Genomic DNA, 19652 nt, shown 5'->3' on the forward strand with positions numbered 1-19652 from the left:
AAAGCAAGCAGCAAAAATATGACATTGTAATAAAAATCACCAAATGCAAAGGTTGTTGATGTTTGATGATCTTCTCCTCTTGCCGTTTCTTCGCTCATTATTAACTTCTGTCATACACACTGCAATCTTATGTGCAACATCACAATCTGAATGCGCATGTGCAGAAATATATACTACTTTGCTGCAGCATGCAATGAATTCGTAGACACTTAATATGGATTTTTGAATGGTTTTTGAAAATGAGTGACATACTCGATAATGTGATTTCGCATATCGTTAAAACAACAATTGCGATATTATCGTAGATGATATATATATACACACAGTAGGGGTATATATATATATCTCTCTCACACCCCTAGTCTATACAACCCATTTGTCATTAAATAATGTCTCTTTTAAAACACTTATTTCATAAATCAGTTTTTTTTATCAAAAACAACAAAAAGGAATTGAAGCTCTTTACAGAGATTATGGTTTTCTTAAAGAGACAGTACCAGTTTTAGCACTTATTCAACAAATCAATGTAAATACCTGTAAATAATACCAATTATGTATTTAAACAATAAACATGTAACAAAAGTTATTATGCAATATATCATATTTATTGATTTAAAACATGGATTTGTTCATTTTTCAAAAGCTAAAATGTGACCAAAATTATGAAAAACTAATAAAATATTATTAGTAAAAGTAATATTTTTGTAATGTACCTAGTTAGAAGGTCCCTTGTATAATTAACAGCATTAGCTGTGAGAGAATTTATTTCATATGCAAGCAAAAGGGACATTATAATTGAAATATACCAACATATTCGTCATCGAATCAAAAACGGAATCAAATCGAATGAAGAGCTTGTGAATCAGATCACAATCGAATCGGAAAATCTGTATTAATACCAAGCCAATGACAAATACATTCCAGTGGATAGGTCTATTGGAAATATTTTTGACTCCTTATGCTTGAGCCTAGTAAAACCAATGAGTTCTAGGGTAAAATTTCTACCTGTCAATCAGCCGCTGTGCTAAAACAAGTTTTCGAAACTTTGCTGATTAAAAGAGCATATGTACGTGCACAAATTCACTGAAATTTTTGTTCCTGATATGAAGATAAAGTGTCACAGATCAGAAGCACACACATCTTTGAAGCTCAGGTACTCCACTAAAATAGCTGACAATTCTGCTCTAAATGTAATGTTTGTGCTTATATTAAATGCAAGTATAATTGGCAGAAACTATGCAACTCTTTTTTTGTGCATTCTTTTTGTTATAGAACTTTTTTTTGCACTTAATTATCATGCAGTAACACTGATGCAATGATTGATTTATGCGGTCATGAAATCAGAGACCCTCTTCTCTGAATCCCAACACAACACAACTGGTCAAAAGAGACAGATATTACCAAGAGTAAATGGTGATGGTGCCTTAGGGTTAGGTTAATATTAATTTTAATACCCACACACACAAAGCGGGAGAGAGAGAGAGAGAGAGAAGTCAAAACTGATGCACTAGGTTTAATTGAGTTTCTTGTTTCTTTTTTATCTGTCAAAATGACAGAGAGCATTTGGAATTATCAGTCGACCTTTCAAAAATAGGTAAATGCTGGAGAATTTTCTGTTAACACAACCCTTGACATGTTGGGTTAAGTGATTGTTGTGCCCCACCAGAACTAATGAGCCTGAGATACCACTGCATGGAGCCATCTTTGCAGCTTACTTTTCATAAATGGTCTGGGTGGAATGGGCCGAGAGCAGGTACATTTAGAGTATGTCTACATAGTACACCAATCTTTTTTATATCAAAACAACAAGAAAACCTGTTTTGCATGACATGATCTTGTGGCGAGCAGGGCATGGCCGACCGGTGTCTGGGCAGAGCGAGGCCAGGGGGATAAGTGATAAACAAGTTCCACCTGTGCGCCACACCAGTCTCACATTCAAGTGAGTAGCTTAATGAGAGGAGACAGTGGCAGGCGTAAGAGAGAGACGCACAAAGCTGTGTGTGTGTGCGTGTGTGTGTGTCAGCAGGCTGTAAAGTAATGCTGTTGTCTATGTATTTATTTACTGGTGCTGCTGAAAAGCAAGGTGTTAAGGTATGATGACAATGAAAAGTGTTGTGGTAATATGAAGAATAAAATCTTGCGTTGGATTGTTCAACCAGCTCCAGCTTCCTCCTTCATAGGAAAGGCAGAGGTCTGCAAAGTATGATGTCAAAACTTCAGCTCTGAATTGAACACACTAACAAGATGTTTGACAATGCTAAATTACATAAGCAGACAATATTGAGTGATTAATCCCAGAAACGGGTCAAACATTTCATCTATGTCACAGCCATGCACATGATTTGCTACTTGCTATTGCTAGACAGATGAAGTTTGTATTAGAGGGAGGGGCATTCTCATTCTAGGGGCATTATAAAAGGACAAAATGAGCAAGTAAAAGTCTGTCAATGTTTAAATGGGTATATCTGTTAATTAAGTTAACTTAGTTCACTTTTAGAAGAACACTAGCATAAGGATGATCTCAAAGCTAACAGACATGAACTACAATACATAAATAACATGGACCAAACTCTAAATTTTGTTATTTAATGAACTGGAAATCCACTGAGAAAAGGATGGAGATGTGGAAGAAGGAATGAAAAGGAAAATGGAAAAAAGGAAAGAAGGATGATATGTTCCTAAGGGAAGTGAGCAGCGTATCATTTGCTTTGATCAAAGGAGGTCATTACAGTGTAATTACACAACATAAAAAAATCACATGCTGAGGACATAAAGTTCTAAAGATTCCGTACAAACTCAGACAACCACAAAAAGAGAAACCACTTTGTAGTAAATAATCCTTCACAACAAATACTTTATTTACCCCAAGCCTGGTGAGCAATCTTTTGTATTATTATTGTGGGAAAAAGATTGACAGAGAAGGTGGAAAGTACTGTGACTTTATGCCAACAAATGCAAACCCAGAATGAGCCAAGAATATAATGTAAGTCTATAACTTGTTTCTATTGTTAGGATGTCTGTACAGATCCTCCATACAGATAAACTGCTAGGGTTTTTGTGTAATGTTTTAACATGCTGGATCCATACAATATCAACATACTGTACTACCAAAATATCAGTTTTCATATTTCCGAATAAGAATGAGCTTTAATGCCAAGTATGCTCACAAACACAAGGAATTTTTGGGGGTGATAAGAAAAACAAGCAAGTGCACAGAACATTACAGTGAGACACAGAAAATAAAAAAGGTAAGAGTATAAACAGACATAAAAAAGGACATAACATAAAATGGTGTATGTAGATGTGCAAGTTAGGGGTATGTACTGTTATTGAATTAAACATGAGTGAATTTAAATATGTACATGATATATTTATACATTATTGCACTATGGGAGTCCTGAAGGCAGTTTAATTGTTCATGTGGTAAATAGCCACCGAGGGTAAAAGCTGTTCTTGTGCCTGGTTGTCCAGGCGCTTTGTGCTCTGTAGTTCACTCCTTCAAAAAAGGAGTGGACAGGGTTTGTGGTGTCCAGAGGGTTTTTACCTGCACGTTTCCTCACTCTGGAGATGTACAGGTCTTGGAGGGTGGGCAGGGGGGCACCAATAATCCTCTCAGCAGTCCTGACTGTCTGTTTCCTTCTGTCTGATTTGGAGGCTGAATTAAACCAGACAGTTATAGATGTACACAGGACAGACTCAAGGATGGCTGAGTAGAAAATTTAAGGTTGCATTGCATTGAAGAGCACAGTGGCCTCCATTATTCTTAAATGGAAGTTTGGAACAACCAGTATCTTCCTAGAACTGGCCGCCTGGCCAAACTGAGCAATCGGGGGAGAAGGGCCTTGGTAAGTGAGGCGACCAAGAACCCAATGATCCCTTTGGTTGAGCTCCAGATATCATGAGTGGAGATGGGAGAATCTTGAAGATGGACAACCATCACTGCAACACTCCACCCATCTGGGCTTTATGGCAGAATGGCCAGACGGAAGCCTCTCCTCAGTACAAGACACATAAAAAAGCATCTAAAAGGACTCTAGACTTTGAGAAACAAGATACTCCGGTCTGATGAATTGAAGATTAAACTGTTTGGCCTAAATTCCAAGAATCATGTCTGGAGGAAACCAGGCACTGCTCATCACATGCGCAATACCATCTCAACGGTGAAGCATGGTAGTGGTTGCATCATGCTGTAGGGGTGTTTTTCAGTGGCAGGGGCCAACCCACTAGTCAGGGTTGAAGGAAATACCCAGCCAGAACCCGGACTTGAACCCAAACAAACATGTCTGGAGAGTAGGGCTGGGTGATAAAACGATATCGATATATATCACGATAAAGAAAATCCCCGATAAGCTTTTGAGGAATTTTCGATATTTACTGCGTGTCGTTAAAACACAAGCAGTTCGTCTTTCTCAGGCTGCGTCTCCACTGGGGCGGACGAAATCCGCTCAAAGGCGTTCACAGCGCTAGGAGAGAGCTTGCTTGCCAATCCTACGATCCACCTTGCGAACATGCTGCTTGGATTTCATAGGAATTAATTGAAAACGCTCTCAGCTTCGCTCACAATGCGCCAGTGGTAACGTAGGGTCAGACTGGATGAACTTGCTAACAATTAGGTTATGTCGGACACTGGATTGATTCCATCCGCACCGCAAGACTTCATGACAAAGGTTGCGCCCTCTCATCGTCTCTAGTGAAGAGCGCGACAGAACAACAGCGATATGGACAACAGCTCTGATCTTTCTACACTGTAATCTTGAATATTGTTCTCTAGCACCAAACATGCATCATATCCGCCCTGTCTGCATGCGTTGCCTCTTTTCATTGCATGTGTGTAGACATGAAAACGCATGAGTTAGCGTGGTTTCAAAGCACCTTTTAGACCATAGCGTTTTGCCCTTCTAAATGTATCTTTATTAATCAGCATATTACGAGCTTTTAATAATAAACAAAATGAATAAACAAATCGATTTCTGTTCTGATTTTGTGAAAATTTATTTGATGTCTGGAATGGATCATGAAAGACTAAAATGACTAGTTGGTAGATTAGTCTCTCACTTTAATGAAAATATACAATGTTTTTTAACCATTTTCTAAATTTTCTCTCAGGACACCCCTGAACTCACATTCAGCATCATTCCACAGTCACAAGGGCTTCTACGCCCCATACTTGGGTATCTGAATCAAAAGAAATATAAAAAATATTTAATTTTAATGTAAAAATATTCCAACAAACACTGGACTGCTGTCACAAACAGGTGATCTTTTAACATTCAGTTTCAATTGATAAACGGTAAAAGACGGTAAAATTGGTAAAAGATCCCGCAGACCCCACTGCTTTGGCCGTCTCTGGACCCCCTGTGCAGTTTTTTAGAGACTATTTTGACTGTTTAGAATTCATTTGTTCTTCCTTTTTTTCCGTCAAAAAAGAAAGTGCAATGTGTAAATGTATATCGTGATAAATATCGGTATCGAACAATATGAAAAAGACTATTGTGATAACAATTTTGGCCATATCGCCCTGCCCTACTGGAGAGACCTGAAAATGTCTGTACAATGACGATCCCATCCAACCTGACAGAGCTTGAGGAAATCTGCAGAGAGGAATAGAATAAAATTCCCAAATTCATGTGTGGAAAGCTTGTAACATCATACCGAAAAAGACTTGAGGCTGTAATCGCTGCCAAAGGAAGTACCGAGTTAAGGGTGTGGAATACTTGTCAATATGATATTTCAGTTTTTTCTTTTTAATAAATGTGCAAAAATCAGTAAAAATCTGATTTTTGCATAATAATGTAACCACACCAATAATAATATTAATTATTATTTTTATACTGCATTTGCTATTCCTTTGTTTACTAATTTTATTTGTTGTTTGTTGATTTTCAAATATAAAACCTGTTTAAATGATTTCAGTGTGTGTATCAGTACTTTTTGTAAATTTTACTGATAACCGTAATAGTTTTGATCACGATAATCATAATATGAAATTTTCATACCGTTACATCTCTAGAACTTACCATACATCTACTACAGTACACTATTGTAGGAGTGTGACAGTCATTACATATAGTCTAAGAGTCAGCATCAGACTAATTTGCAACAGGAGCGACTATTAAGAGATATTTAATTTACATAAATATAAAATGTCAAAAAGGACCAGCATGGTGTTAGAGCATTTGAAAGCTTGACAAAAACTGCTGGCATCAGATGCCTTTAAGAGGGTCTTTCCAGCAGATAGAAAGAATGTGTGTTTTAGGCTCAAGGTTATGACTGGCACAGCGAGAAAGGCTACTGGTCTGGTGGCCCTCGTCCATCACAATGGCAACGCCAAAGGCCCCTGCCCACGCCAGCTGGGCAAAACATTCATCACCCTGACAACATACACACACACACACACACACACACACACACACACACACACACACACACACACACACACACACACACACACACACACCTGTGGACACAGATTTGCAGTTATGTGTGATAAAAACAGCCACACACAAAGACACGCACAAATATCTCAGATGCATTGGCACAAACTGGCAATGTCTGACATCACAAACACAAACAAAGGTTTCTGGATGACAAAAACTCTCTTGCTAACACTAATAGGACAGGAAAGAATGATACAACAGAACATAGAGAAAATATGCATGTTGTTGATGGTATTAGCATGGACCGAACATAGAGGGGTATGTGCGAGCGTGCAGTGTGCATCTGTCAGCATGAATTAGTGTTTAAAACCTTTTCAAGAGTTTTGTTCGATTCTAAGTCATCTGAAGTCACTCTACAGCTGAAAATAATCTTCCCCTCCTTGAGCTGTTAACTCGAGAACCGGTGAGACCAGATAATTGAGTCAGTTAGTTGAACTCGAGAATCACGTAAATCCAATTGGTGAAGGAATCACACAGCATGTGTGAACCAGATCAACCGATAATTTTAAAAGATCCCAAAAAAAACATCAAACTTTCATGAACTCTTGATAGTGTCAAGATTTTTAGTGATTAACAACTCTAATGACTTTCACTCTGTTTATCACACAAAGCTATTTTATGTCTTCAGAAGTCATGGAATATAGTGTTGTATTGAATTTTGTGGTGATTTTGCATCCTTTTTGAACCGTTAAAGACATGCGAGTTAATTATGAGCTGAACGGTCCAATTAAGCATAAAAAAATATGCACAAACAATTTGTCCTCCCGCCACTCCACTGTACAAAATAGTCTTAACAAAAACATCTCTCTCCCTTTACCATCCGTTTCTTCCATTGACCTGTTGTCCAATTCATCTAAATGTGCAACTCAAACACACTTATTGGACAAATACTATTGTCTCACAGATAATGTCTGTCTGTCTGCCTCTCTGTCTTTCACTCACTCAATGCAACTACTGCATCTGTGATGCAAAATATAGCACCTAGCACACAATTTCACACACACACACACACACACACACACACACAATCTGCAAAAATGAGACCAGTGCTGTGATTGTTCTTAAGGGGTTCTAAGTTTCACTTCCTGTGTTACTTCCTGCCAGGTATTCTTAACGTGTCTTCACGTCATACAATATTTATGCTGTTATCTGATACTGAAACATATGGACAGGCACACCACCTCTGTGTGAGCGAGAGAGCGAGCGAAAGACTTGAAGAGGGGGTTGAATTCCTGTTCAACACACAAAGCAGAAATATGAGTTAACCTTTTGTCAGTCACGGACGGACGGACGGACGGACGGACGGACGGATAGATAGATACTTTATTTTGATCTTGTGTAGGAATTTGCTAGACTAGTCAACTAAACGATTCTGCAGCTACTAGCCAGTATTACTCATGCTCATGGTTAAATATTTTTCCATATTCAACTTTTCACCGGGCGGCTAACTGTTAATAGCTTACTTTCTTAACCAAACAGCTGTCCTATTTTGATCAAAATAGATCTAAATGCACATCCCAAAATATGCATGAGTTTCCAGTGCATTTACTTTTCTTTTTTTTTTGGCTAATCTGTTCATTATTTTCAAAAATATGCTGACTGTTGTTGACAGTATGCCGAGTATGACTTACTAAATGGTTAATTTAGTTTAGAACAGGCTATTGGTTTGGCTCTTATTGGTCCTGCACTGTATATTGATACAATTGTTTTAAATAAATATGCCTAGATTTGTCATGCTTGTCATGTTTTATAGGCAGGGTTGGGAGGGTTACTTTTGAAATGTATTCTACTACAGATTACAGAATACATACGTATTCCATTAGATTACTCAAGGTCGTATTCTAAATACTTTAGATTACTTCTTCAGCACTGGTAGATTTTTTCACTTGTTTTGTCTATAAAAACTCTGCCAGTACAGTAAGACAAAATACACATTAAAAATACGTTCTGTGAAAAAAACCTAAATATCTTATGCAATGTCATTTCTAAAACAAGATCAAATTTATCTTGTTTTAAGGATTTTTTGATGTTTTTTCAGGAAAACAATACAACAATTATTATCAAGAATAGGATTTTTGCCCTAATATCAAAGCTCTTACTAGTAAAAAAGAAATTATGATCTAATGTGAATTTTCTTGATAAAAAAATATTATTGTGTCTGGTAACATGTGCATGTAAAATGGCTAGAAATAGCATTTTAGCTCAACATAAAGCTGACAACTTCAAACTTCTGCTCGTATGAATGTAACACATAAGCAAGTGTTTCACAGCTGATCAAATGCACTTTGGATCACATCATTTATATATTTTTTTTCCATCTGAAAGGACTAAATATTAAATTAAACAAATGACAATAAATTGCTAAGTAATCTCTTCAGTAATCAAAATACTTTTTGAATGTAACTGTATTCTAATTACCAATTATTTAAATGTGGAATACAGTTAATTATATTTTGTATTTTAAATACGTAATCCTGTTACATGTATTCCGTTACTCCCAACCCTGTTTATAGGATAGCCTTATGTACATTATTCAAGGCAATTGCACATTAAGCATGTCACAAGTATGGTTTTCAGTGACACTTGGTATCGGATTTGGCTGTTAGAATAATAGATTTAAGCATTTCAAATGGATCGTATATACATACAATATTTTTGCCAGTTTTATGAGGGTTTCTAACATTTAGAATAGCATTAGCAGCCAGACAATAATGCTATACATTATGCAGAAAATCACATACGGTATAAAATAATAAATACAAGGCATTAGAAGGTATACATTAAAAACAAGGCACTCAAGTTACATAATATACACAGTATACATTAAAATAAATATACACATTTGGAAAGAGTGACCATTAAAATAAACAAACATAACAATTTTCACAAAATGCAGTGATCTTAAGATGCATCTTTTGTCACGTGTATTAAAATGTATAAAAAGATGTAGAGGAACAAATCACAGAGCTGAGAGGAAACAGAGAAGCGTACAAGGGAGGAAACACTCTAATGCTAAAGCAAAAACAGATTGGTGCAGAATCACACAAACAGACACTCTCACTTGCACCCCTGATCCGTAACTTTCTTTGGCTGTTGCCGTATGTTAGTGAAAAGCAAATGAAACCTTTATAGCATCTCCTTCTCTTTCACGTAGCTTCTCTATCCATCTCTCCATCTTTCTCTACATGCATCCCCCACTGTTATCTACTTTTCTAAATGCTGCAGCAAAGTTTTTCTAGTTTAGATACACACTGATACCATGGATAGAAGAGAAAATGTTAATCAAGATCACTATAACTCTGTAAGAGCACTCTTATCTCTGCTCGTGCACTTTTCATATCAAATACACACATACAATTAAAGATTTACATATTCTAATCTAGTAAATCTGAATGTGCACCTTTGTTTTCAAAGAGTCTATTTGCACACTGCATGTCTTGCAGGTCTTGACTTCAGCATGTCATTGAATTATGAATTATGCATATTAGATTAGTCCATCCCAAGCAGTAGCCAGATAAATGAATTACAAGGTTGATGGTATTCCAGTACAAATAGGTCATCAAAACCAGACGAGAGGGCTTTATCAGATTTCAGCTCGACTTGCATGCTAATCAGAGGAGTGCACATGCACACTACAACAGAGAAGTCATTGACCAGTGGGCAGGCAGTGTGGTTCTGTGTGATAAATAGAATTAGAGCCAGATTGATATGCGATTTTTGAGACAATGACATTACAATGACATTTGACATTATTATTATACATTGTCAACAAATTATAGGAATTAAAACAGAGAAAATAAAGAATAAATAACAATAAAATAAATAGCTAAATAAACATCAGTACCGTTTAGTATGTCAATTGCCGACCATTTAAATAAAGAATAAATAAAATACAATAAATAGCTAAATAAACATCAGTACTGTTTAGTATCAGTCAAATGTTGACTATTTTAATACTGCCAGTCAATTAGGGGCATGTTGTAAAATAAGAAGCATTTACACCTCTCGAATCAAGAGATAAACAGCGGCAGCGGTGTTACACCATATTCTGCTATACAAGTTCAGGGGAAACCTTCAACGGTGGAAAAAAGTGAATCCTAAACAAAACTGGTGAATATATGTTTACACATTAGCTTCCAATCAGCTGACAAGCAATGAAAGTAGCTACATGGTTAGCTATAAGCTCATGTCACAGAGAGTAAAAGATGGACATTGTTTATTTTACTTTCCAGCATTGCGTCTCACTAACTAGGCAACAACATAGTGTGAAATCAACACTCAACAGACACAATCCACCACCGCACTGTTGTCTGCTGAGCTGCAAAAATATACTCTTGATGCTTACCTTTCAATCTGCTACATTACTGACTGCACTGGCATAACAAACAGATGTGATAAACATGAGCAACATGGTTATCAGGGACAGGGTTAATGTTATTTTAGTTATAATGAAAAGGGAAAATGATGGGATCATTATTTATCAACTTTCCAGTATGTATTTCACAAACTAGTTAGCAGCTTACTGAAAAGACACCAATTAACTCCACCCTAGAGTCTCCTCTGTAAACAATGGATTCGACGTTATGACACCAATTCTAAAGCATTGTTTTCTGCATTATCTGTTCTGAACAAAAGATTTCACATCTGCACACATTGGTAAACATATACGCTGATACCGATTTATTGGTGAAAGGCTAATGTCGACTGACCAATACATCGGTCGGGCACTAAATAGAATATTCACAATATATTTAAAATGATTGTACATTCAACATTGTGAATATCACAATGATTTTAAAGCACTTTTTATTTGCTACATTATTTATTTTCCTAAATAGTGTTATTAGACTGATTTTGCGATTCCTTATCATATATACAGTACTGTGGCAAAAATTTAGGCAGTTGTGAAAAATGCAGTGTAGTGAAAATGTTTTGAAAAATAATGGCATGAATCATTTTATTTATCAAATACCGTCAAACAAAGTGCAATATACCAAAAAAAAAAAAAAATCATTATTTGGTGTGACCACCCTATGCATTTAAGGTACACATCGGAGGTACCAAACATTTTGGAAAACATGTTACAGTTTTATGTATTTTTTCTGTCTAAATTGCTTCTGTCACATCATGTAATCCCAGACTGGCACAATGATGTTAAAATCTGGGCTCTGTCGGGGCCATTCCATCTGTTGCAGGACTCTTTTTCTACATCTATTCCATTTAATTTGCAAAAAGAAACTATGGAAATCTAAAACTAATATTTCCTATTGACACATTAAAGCAGAAGTACTGTACATTTCAATCTCTTTGAATGCTGACAATTTCTAATATGGTAATTATTTTAAATGATATCCCTGTATATGGCAGAGACAAATCATTTAGAACAGGTAAATTGCTCATAATAAATGAACCTTTCTTTCATCTCACCTACATTTGACCACAATATCTGGCGTGAGCTTCAATGTCTTTACTTCCATTGGTAGACACAGCATTGCTGCTCATTTGCATAAAGATAATCATTGTCAGTGTTTGCTGTCACTGATGTCGCCTTAAATCGCCAACTTTCATTGAAAATAAATGTCATCTGGATGCTCTTCCTCTGATTAGAAAGACATTTGTCAACTAGTGCCTCTCTTATACATGTACAGGTGAAACTCGAAAAATTAGAATATCGTGCAAAAGTTCATTAATTTCAGTAATTCAACTTAAAAGGTGAAACTAATATATTATATAGACTCAGTACAAGCAAAGTAAGATATTTCAAGCCTTTATTTGATATAATTTTGATGATTATGGCTTACAGCTTATGAAAACCCCAAATTCAGAATCTCAGAAAATTAGAATATTGTGAAAAGGTTCAGTATTGTAGGCTCAAAGTGTCACACTCTAATCAGCTAAACACCTGCAAAGGGTTCCTGAGCCTTTAAATGGTCTCTCAGGCTGGTTCAGATGAATTCACAATCATGGGGAAGACTGCTGACCTGACAGTTGTGCAGAAAACCATCATTGACACCCTCCACAAGGAGGGAAAGCCTCAAAAGGTAATTGCAAAAGAAGTTGGATGTTCTGAAAGTGCTGTATCAAAGCACATTAATAGAAAGTTAAGTGGAAGGGAAAAGTGTGGAAGAAAAAGGTGCACAAGCAGCAGGGATGACCGTAGCCTGGAGAGGATTGTCAGGAAAAGGCCATTCAAATGTGTGGGGGAGCTTCACAAGGAGTGGACTGAGGCCGGAGTTACTGCATCAAGAGCCACCACACACAGACGGGTCCTGGACATGGGCTTCAAATGTCAAATGTCTTACCTGGGCTAAAGAAAAAAGAACTGGTCTGTTGCTCATTGGTCCAAAGTCCTCTTTTCTGATGAGAGCAAATTTTGCATCTCATTTGGAAACCAAGGTCCCAGAGTCTGGAGGAAGAATGGAGAGGCACACAATCCAAGATGCTTGAAGTCCAGTGTGAAGTTTCCACAGTCTGTGTTGGTTTGGGGAGCCATGTCATCGGCTGGTGTTGGTCCACTGTGCTTTATTAAGTCCAGAGTCAACGCAGCCGTCTACCGGGACATTTTAGAGCACTTCATGCTTCCTTCAGCAGACAAGCTTTATGGAGATGCTGATTTCATTTTCCAGCAGAACTTGGCACCTGCCCACACTGCCAAAAGTACCAAAACCTGGTTCAATGACCATGGTATTACTGTGCTTGATTGGCCAGCAAACTCGCCTGACCTGAACCCCATAGAGAATCTATGGGGCATTGCCAAGAGAAAGATGAGAGACATGAGACCAAACAATGCAGAAGAGCTGAAGGCCGCTATTGAAGCATCTTGGTCTTCCATAACACCTCAGCAGTGCCACAGGCTGATAGCATCCATGCCACGCGCATTGAGGCAGTAATTAATGCAAAAGGGGCCCAAACCAAGTACTGAGTACATATGCATGATTATACTTTTCAGAGGACCGACATTTCTGTATTTAAAATCCTTTTTTTTCTTGATTTCATGTAATATTCTAATTTTCTGAGATTCTGAATTTGGGGTTTTCATAAGCTGTAAGCCATAATCATCAAAATTATATCAAATAAAGGCTTGAAATATCTTACTTTGCTTGTAATGAGTCTATATAATATATTAGTTTCACCTTTTAAGTTGAATTACTGAAATTAATGAACTTTTGCACGATATTCTAATTTTTCGAGTTTCACCTGTATACAAACAGATTTGCAAGAAACTCTGAAAAACACTCTAAATCACTATCCAACAAAATTCCTTAGCACATCAGCATTCCCCTATATGCATATGAAATTTCATCTGGTTCATTAATATTCTCATCACAATGTAACGTTTGCTAGCCTCAGTCAGCTGCAGTGTAGTGATGTTTCGTAGTGAACAAATTGGTCTTTTTAAAGTAAACTTTTAAGTGACCTATCTGGGCTTCCAGAGCCCTTCATGTATTAAAAACACCCAGTAAAAAAAAAAAAAACATACACATTACAAGGTGAACATATAACCCATCTATAATGTTTCTAAATTCCTTTTAAGCTATTTCTCCACCGACACACGTAAATACAGGTCGTGGACACACGCACAATGTTAGGGCAAACACTGCATATAACAGGCTACACTAAATATGATTACCACTACCAGTCAAAAGCACTTTGTTGCTACAACCGATGCACTTAGCACATCATAGTGCTCTCTTTTAGAAATCATTCCAGCACACACACACAAACAACAAACATTGACTGATAGAACACACTCACTCATCAAAGTTAAAGTGGCTAATTTTTCAATATTAAAAAACATCCTCCTATTCCAGCAGTCATCTAAAAGTAGCCATTTGTAGACAGTGGTTCTGAAAATAGTTCCATGTTCTGATAGGGTCAGAGGCAGCAGGGAAAAAGAGATGTTCAATGCAATTAAACTTAGTATATAATTGTGCATAGACAGGACAGTAAAATAAACAGGCTTAGATATCAACTTTTAAAAGGGAGGAATTGCATCTGCATAATATCCACATTAGGCAGATGCAAAAATCAAAAGGTTGCATGATATTCCGTCATCCTTGAAAACATGAACAAAACCACACTAGGTAAAATAAAATATGCTTCAGATTACATTAAATATGGGTTCACAGGTAAATCATGCTTCAGTGGTTGTTTATGCATTTACAAAATGGTCAACTTCCTATTTAGTCTATGACACGTTTGCATATTATTTGAGTATTTCATGGTAACATTACAAATATTATATATATATATATATATATATATATATATATATATATATATATATATATATATATATATATATATATAATAACTATATAAGTAACTGTGTTCAGTTACAACTCCATCTGATGTCAAATCTGGATCCTAAAAATAAACCAGTGTAAAAACCAATGCTTTAATGGCCCAAATCAAAATGTATTTTTTTTTGTGGCTTTTGTCAAAGTTTTTCAGCTCTGAAGCCATCTAAAAGTTGCTGTACTCCTCGGCATTGACAAAATTAGCTTTTATCAAGGGCTGCGAGTTTATTTAAAAAATTTGATTAATCACGATTAATCGCAGAAATCAGAGCTCAAACAGACGTTTTTTGCGTGCGTGCAAAAGAACAGCTGTCTTTTGCACGCACGCAAACAGTGTTTCCCATTTGATATTTCTTCTTTCCTTCTGTCTGCCTTTTCTCTCTCTTTAATGAAGTGAGTTGATCTCATAAATAAACCAGGTGTGCAGACACCCTATAAAGCAGATATGCTAATTTTCATAAGGCACTCATCCCGAGTTCACAAATCTGCCAAATATTTCCATGAAAACAGCAACACACCTGCTAAGACCCATGAGAAACAAATGCCACTTTACAGCCAAATGCTAGACACACTTACATCTGCTCATGACAATGAAGAACTACAGTGGCCAAACAAAGAATATTGTCTTTTGAAAATGTACAAATGTCACTGCATTAGATAACAAAATATCAAATTAAGTGCCATTTATTTTTATAATCGACAATAGAAGCACACTTTTTATGCATAACATTTCCAAAAAATGTGTTAGCTTTTTAAATTCTAAAATAATAGATATCCTGATCGTTATTAAGAAAAAAAATATTTGTACATCCATTAAACATGACCTTGACTATTTGCAAATAAATCTATTTGCAATGGCTAAGATAAGTGAAGATAGTTCTGAGAAAAGCTCTGGCATCATTTGTTTGCAGATGTCACTTGGTTTAATATTTAATACTTGGTCTAAATAGGTCACTGTGTTTAAAGGGATAATTTATCTAAAAAATGTTAATTCTCTCATCATGTACTCACCATCATGACTCTCTATGTGGATTACTTTCTTTCTTCTTCTGAACACAAACAAAGATTTTTATAAGAACATGCTCTGTAGGCCCATACAATGACAGTGAATGGTGACCAAAATTTTGAAGCTCCAAGAAGCACAAAAAGACAGCATAAAAGTAATCCACATGACTCCAGTGATATAATAGATGTGGAATAGAAGTCCTTTTTTACAATAAATTGTCCTCACTGCCTAGTTGATGGTAATATGCACAAAGAATGCAATCACCAAAAACAAAAGAAGAATGTGAAAGTGGAGATTTACAGTAAAAAATAATTTAAATATAGATCTGTTTCTCACCCACACCTGTAATATCGCTTCTGAAGACATGGATATAACCACAGGAGATACTTGGATTATTTTTATTATGTATTATCTGCAGTACCCATTGTATTCCACAGAAGAAAGAATTATACAAGTTATACAAGTTCGGAACAACATGAGGGTGATTGAGAGGGTGAGAGAGAGAGAGAGAGAGAGAGAGAGAGAGAGAGAGAGAGAGAGAGAGAGAATGTATGTCTGTTTCCTGAAATTATATTTATCATGTATAAATATTCATCATGTATTCAGGAGAGGTGCTAAAAGTGTGTGCGTCCGTGCGTGCGTCGTGCGTGCGTAATGATAAAACCTCAAAGAGAAAATCTAGCTTTGAGCAGAATGGAACTGCCAGACTTAGTTCCATAATTAACACACAACCAAGATACAGTCATGCATAATGAACTTACACACACACACACACACACACACACACACACACACACACACACACACACACACACACACACACACACACTAGCTGAATGATCGGCAAAGGAATCCTGGCTGTTTAACAGATCCAAAGCAGTTATCACTGAAAGCTCACATCTCCTAATGTCTCCTTCAGTAAATCTTCTGCTACACTACAAGGGCAAACGCACATGGACATCCCAACACTTCATCCATATGTGCCTGTGAAACATTCAATTTCAAAACCATCAATAGGGGGCCAGTCCACCATTTATTGCAAAAACATCTTCCACTCTTCTGGAAAGGCTTTCCACTAAATATTGGAATATGGCTGTATGGATTTGCTACCAACTTTCTATTAGGTATCTTTACTAACATTAAAATACATACAATACCAATATACTTATATTGTATCTACATTTTATTAAAGCAACTTTTTATTTCAATTCATATTAGCTTTACTGGTCAGACGTCACACACCGTGACTAGGCAAAAGTTTGTGGGCCCTTAACCAAACATTATGTCACCAGAATGAAAATATTCCCTTCTGTCTTAAACCATAGTCCTTAAATAAATATACCACTGAAGCATAAATCAGCAGTTATGTAAAGAAGGATGAAGAGTGAGAGAGAGAAGAAAAGAAGGAGAGGAGGATGTGGATCAAGAGATGAATGATTCTCACTTTTCTCATTCATCCCATGTGTGTTTATGAGGATAGGTAGTGTAATACTGTAGCATGACATGCTCAGATCCATGCAGCTTTAAGAGGTCAGCAGCATTACCCAGAATTCAACCATGTCTAATTTCAGACACCGGTAGTGAGCGGTGAATTCAGCGGCTCAGAGACAAAGTGTGTGTGTGTGTGTGTGTGTGTGTGTGTGTGTGTGTGTGTGTCTGGAAATAGACGGACACAGAGAGCAGGAAACTCTCAAGGTTTCTCGGATATATTTTCAACATAGCTAAGAAAAGCTTTTTCACTTTTTTATTTTAAGAAATTGTGTTAAAAGGAATAGTTAACTAGTTAAATGGTTAAATTATTTTATTATTTACCTGTATTTAGTTATTTTTGTAATTAACTGTATGTAGTTTACACATTTCTGAAGAATCGTTATGTTGCTCTAGCTAAACTAAGACAGTTCATAGTGAAGAATGCTGTCAAGACTAATAAGACAACAAATTGCCCTAAATGTAGTCCAAAAGACATACCGTATATGCGCTATATACAAAGTCTTCTGCAGTCTAGATTTATTTACTGATCATTTTCACCTTCAGCAGAAGTTAAGATGATAAGTCAGAATGTTTACATGCCCAATTATAATCGAGATGCAGCAGGTTTTTGTGTATTGACCCGTTTCATGTGTCGTCACTGTATGACCGCGGCGCCAGGTTTGTGACCAAAAAAACATTTACCTTCAAAGTGCTGCACTGTGTGATAGATTGTTTCTATTAATACATCATGAAAAGGTGATATTGCTGTTTAATTACCATAGCCAAAATAAAAATTCTCTTTTAATAAAGTTTTATCTTTGAACTCATATTTTGCCCGATAAAAAACACTTGTGGGTCTTTGCTTTTTTTTATATTCAGACATGTCAGTTATCCGTACACGTATCAATTGTATTTATAAAACCATTCATTTGAATACAATTCAGAAGGAAATGCACATTGCACATGGACGATGTTATATTTGACACCCAGTTCATTTATTTAATTAAAATCGCAGCCTTTGCATCTGATTTTATTTACCCTACACGTTGAGCATCATCTCTAACTTTCAGAGCATGTGCACAATGGTGAAGCCAATTGTGGTCCTATTAACAAGTATACATGCTGGACAAAGCCTAGCTATGATTGCATTATCACAAAATTCTGACTGGTATGATTTCAGTCTGACTAAAGCATTTACATTTATAAAGACAAATTACTGTTTTAGTCAGACCTCAATCAAACTTTTAAAGTGCATGTAAACGTACCCACTGAATAATTACTTACATTTCGGTCAGTTATCGCTATCGTGCGGCTTCAGATGACTTGGAATATAGCATGCAACTTGTTTTGTATGAACTTTAGGACTATCAATGTGCTTTTATGGTGTTTTTTAACCTTTTTGGAGCTTGATAGCCCCTGGTCGCAATGAACTTTCAGTATGTTGTTATTATGGCTATGGCAAGACATTCGTAAAGATTCTTCAAAGATTTCTACTTCTGTGTTTTTGCACAGGAAAAAATAACAGCATTTGGGTTTAAAGTAAATAATAACAGAATGTTCATTTTTGGGCAAACTCTTCCTTTAACAAAAAAAGATGAATGAGACCATATAATTATGACATCACAAATATTTTTTTTGAAGCTGACGCAGGAAAAGTGTGCACAGAGTATCTACACATGTAGAAAAACCTAGTAAGTGTTGCCTTTTGACCAAAATGGGTCATCAGCAAACATGCTCTACTGTCAATAGAAATACTGTTCAAAAAAAAGTGTTCACGCTTGAGTCCTCTAAACAATTGTACAGATACAGTGAAACACTGAGGTACAATTGTGCTCTCTTCCCCTCCCCAGCCTTTGTGAGTAACTTCCCCTTCCTCTAACATATGATTACATGCCTCAAGCACGGTTTCTTTCAAACCAGCACAACTCACAAGCTCACTACACACACACACACCATAGTACACACAGACAGACACACACACACACACACACACACACACACACACACACACACACACACACACACACACACACACAAAGGGCTAAACAGAACAACAGAACAGAGCAAAAACAGATAGAGGGATGTTAGAGATGTGGGGCAAAAACTGCACTCAAAGCCGAAAACAAACACAAATTGATTACCAATGCAAAGCCTGACAGCAACAGCAAGTAAAATTAAATACTTCAATTTGCAATCATTCAGCCATTCTGTGGCATTGCCCCGATCAATACGCATTACTGTCAATTTAGATTTAAGAGCGCTACAGACGCATATACTCACACAGTGTGTAGCAACACAATGTTTTTATTATTTACACACACATTACACCACACTTCTGAAATGTAACCATGCTTTTCATAATTACGTACATTTAAAATGAATTACTCACATTACAGAAGCAAGCCATGGGGAAAATAAATCATTTCCCAATGTTTTACA

The 19652-nt window shown here is 36.5% G+C and overlaps 1 protein-coding gene across 1 annotated transcript in view; it reads right to left on the reverse strand.

Annotated features, from left to right (window-relative positions):
• Nucleotides 1-19652, reverse strand: part of LOC127656080 (polypeptide N-acetylgalactosaminyltransferase 1-like) — a 156108-nt gene that overhangs the window by 65286 nt on the left and 71170 nt on the right. The gene's annotated exons all lie outside the window — the stretch shown is intronic.

This window comes from Xyrauchen texanus, chromosome 15, assembly GCF_025860055.1.
Source record: "Xyrauchen texanus isolate HMW12.3.18 chromosome 15, RBS_HiC_50CHRs, whole genome shotgun sequence".
Classification (NCBI taxonomy): Eukaryota; Metazoa; Chordata; class Actinopteri; order Cypriniformes; family Catostomidae; genus Xyrauchen; species Xyrauchen texanus.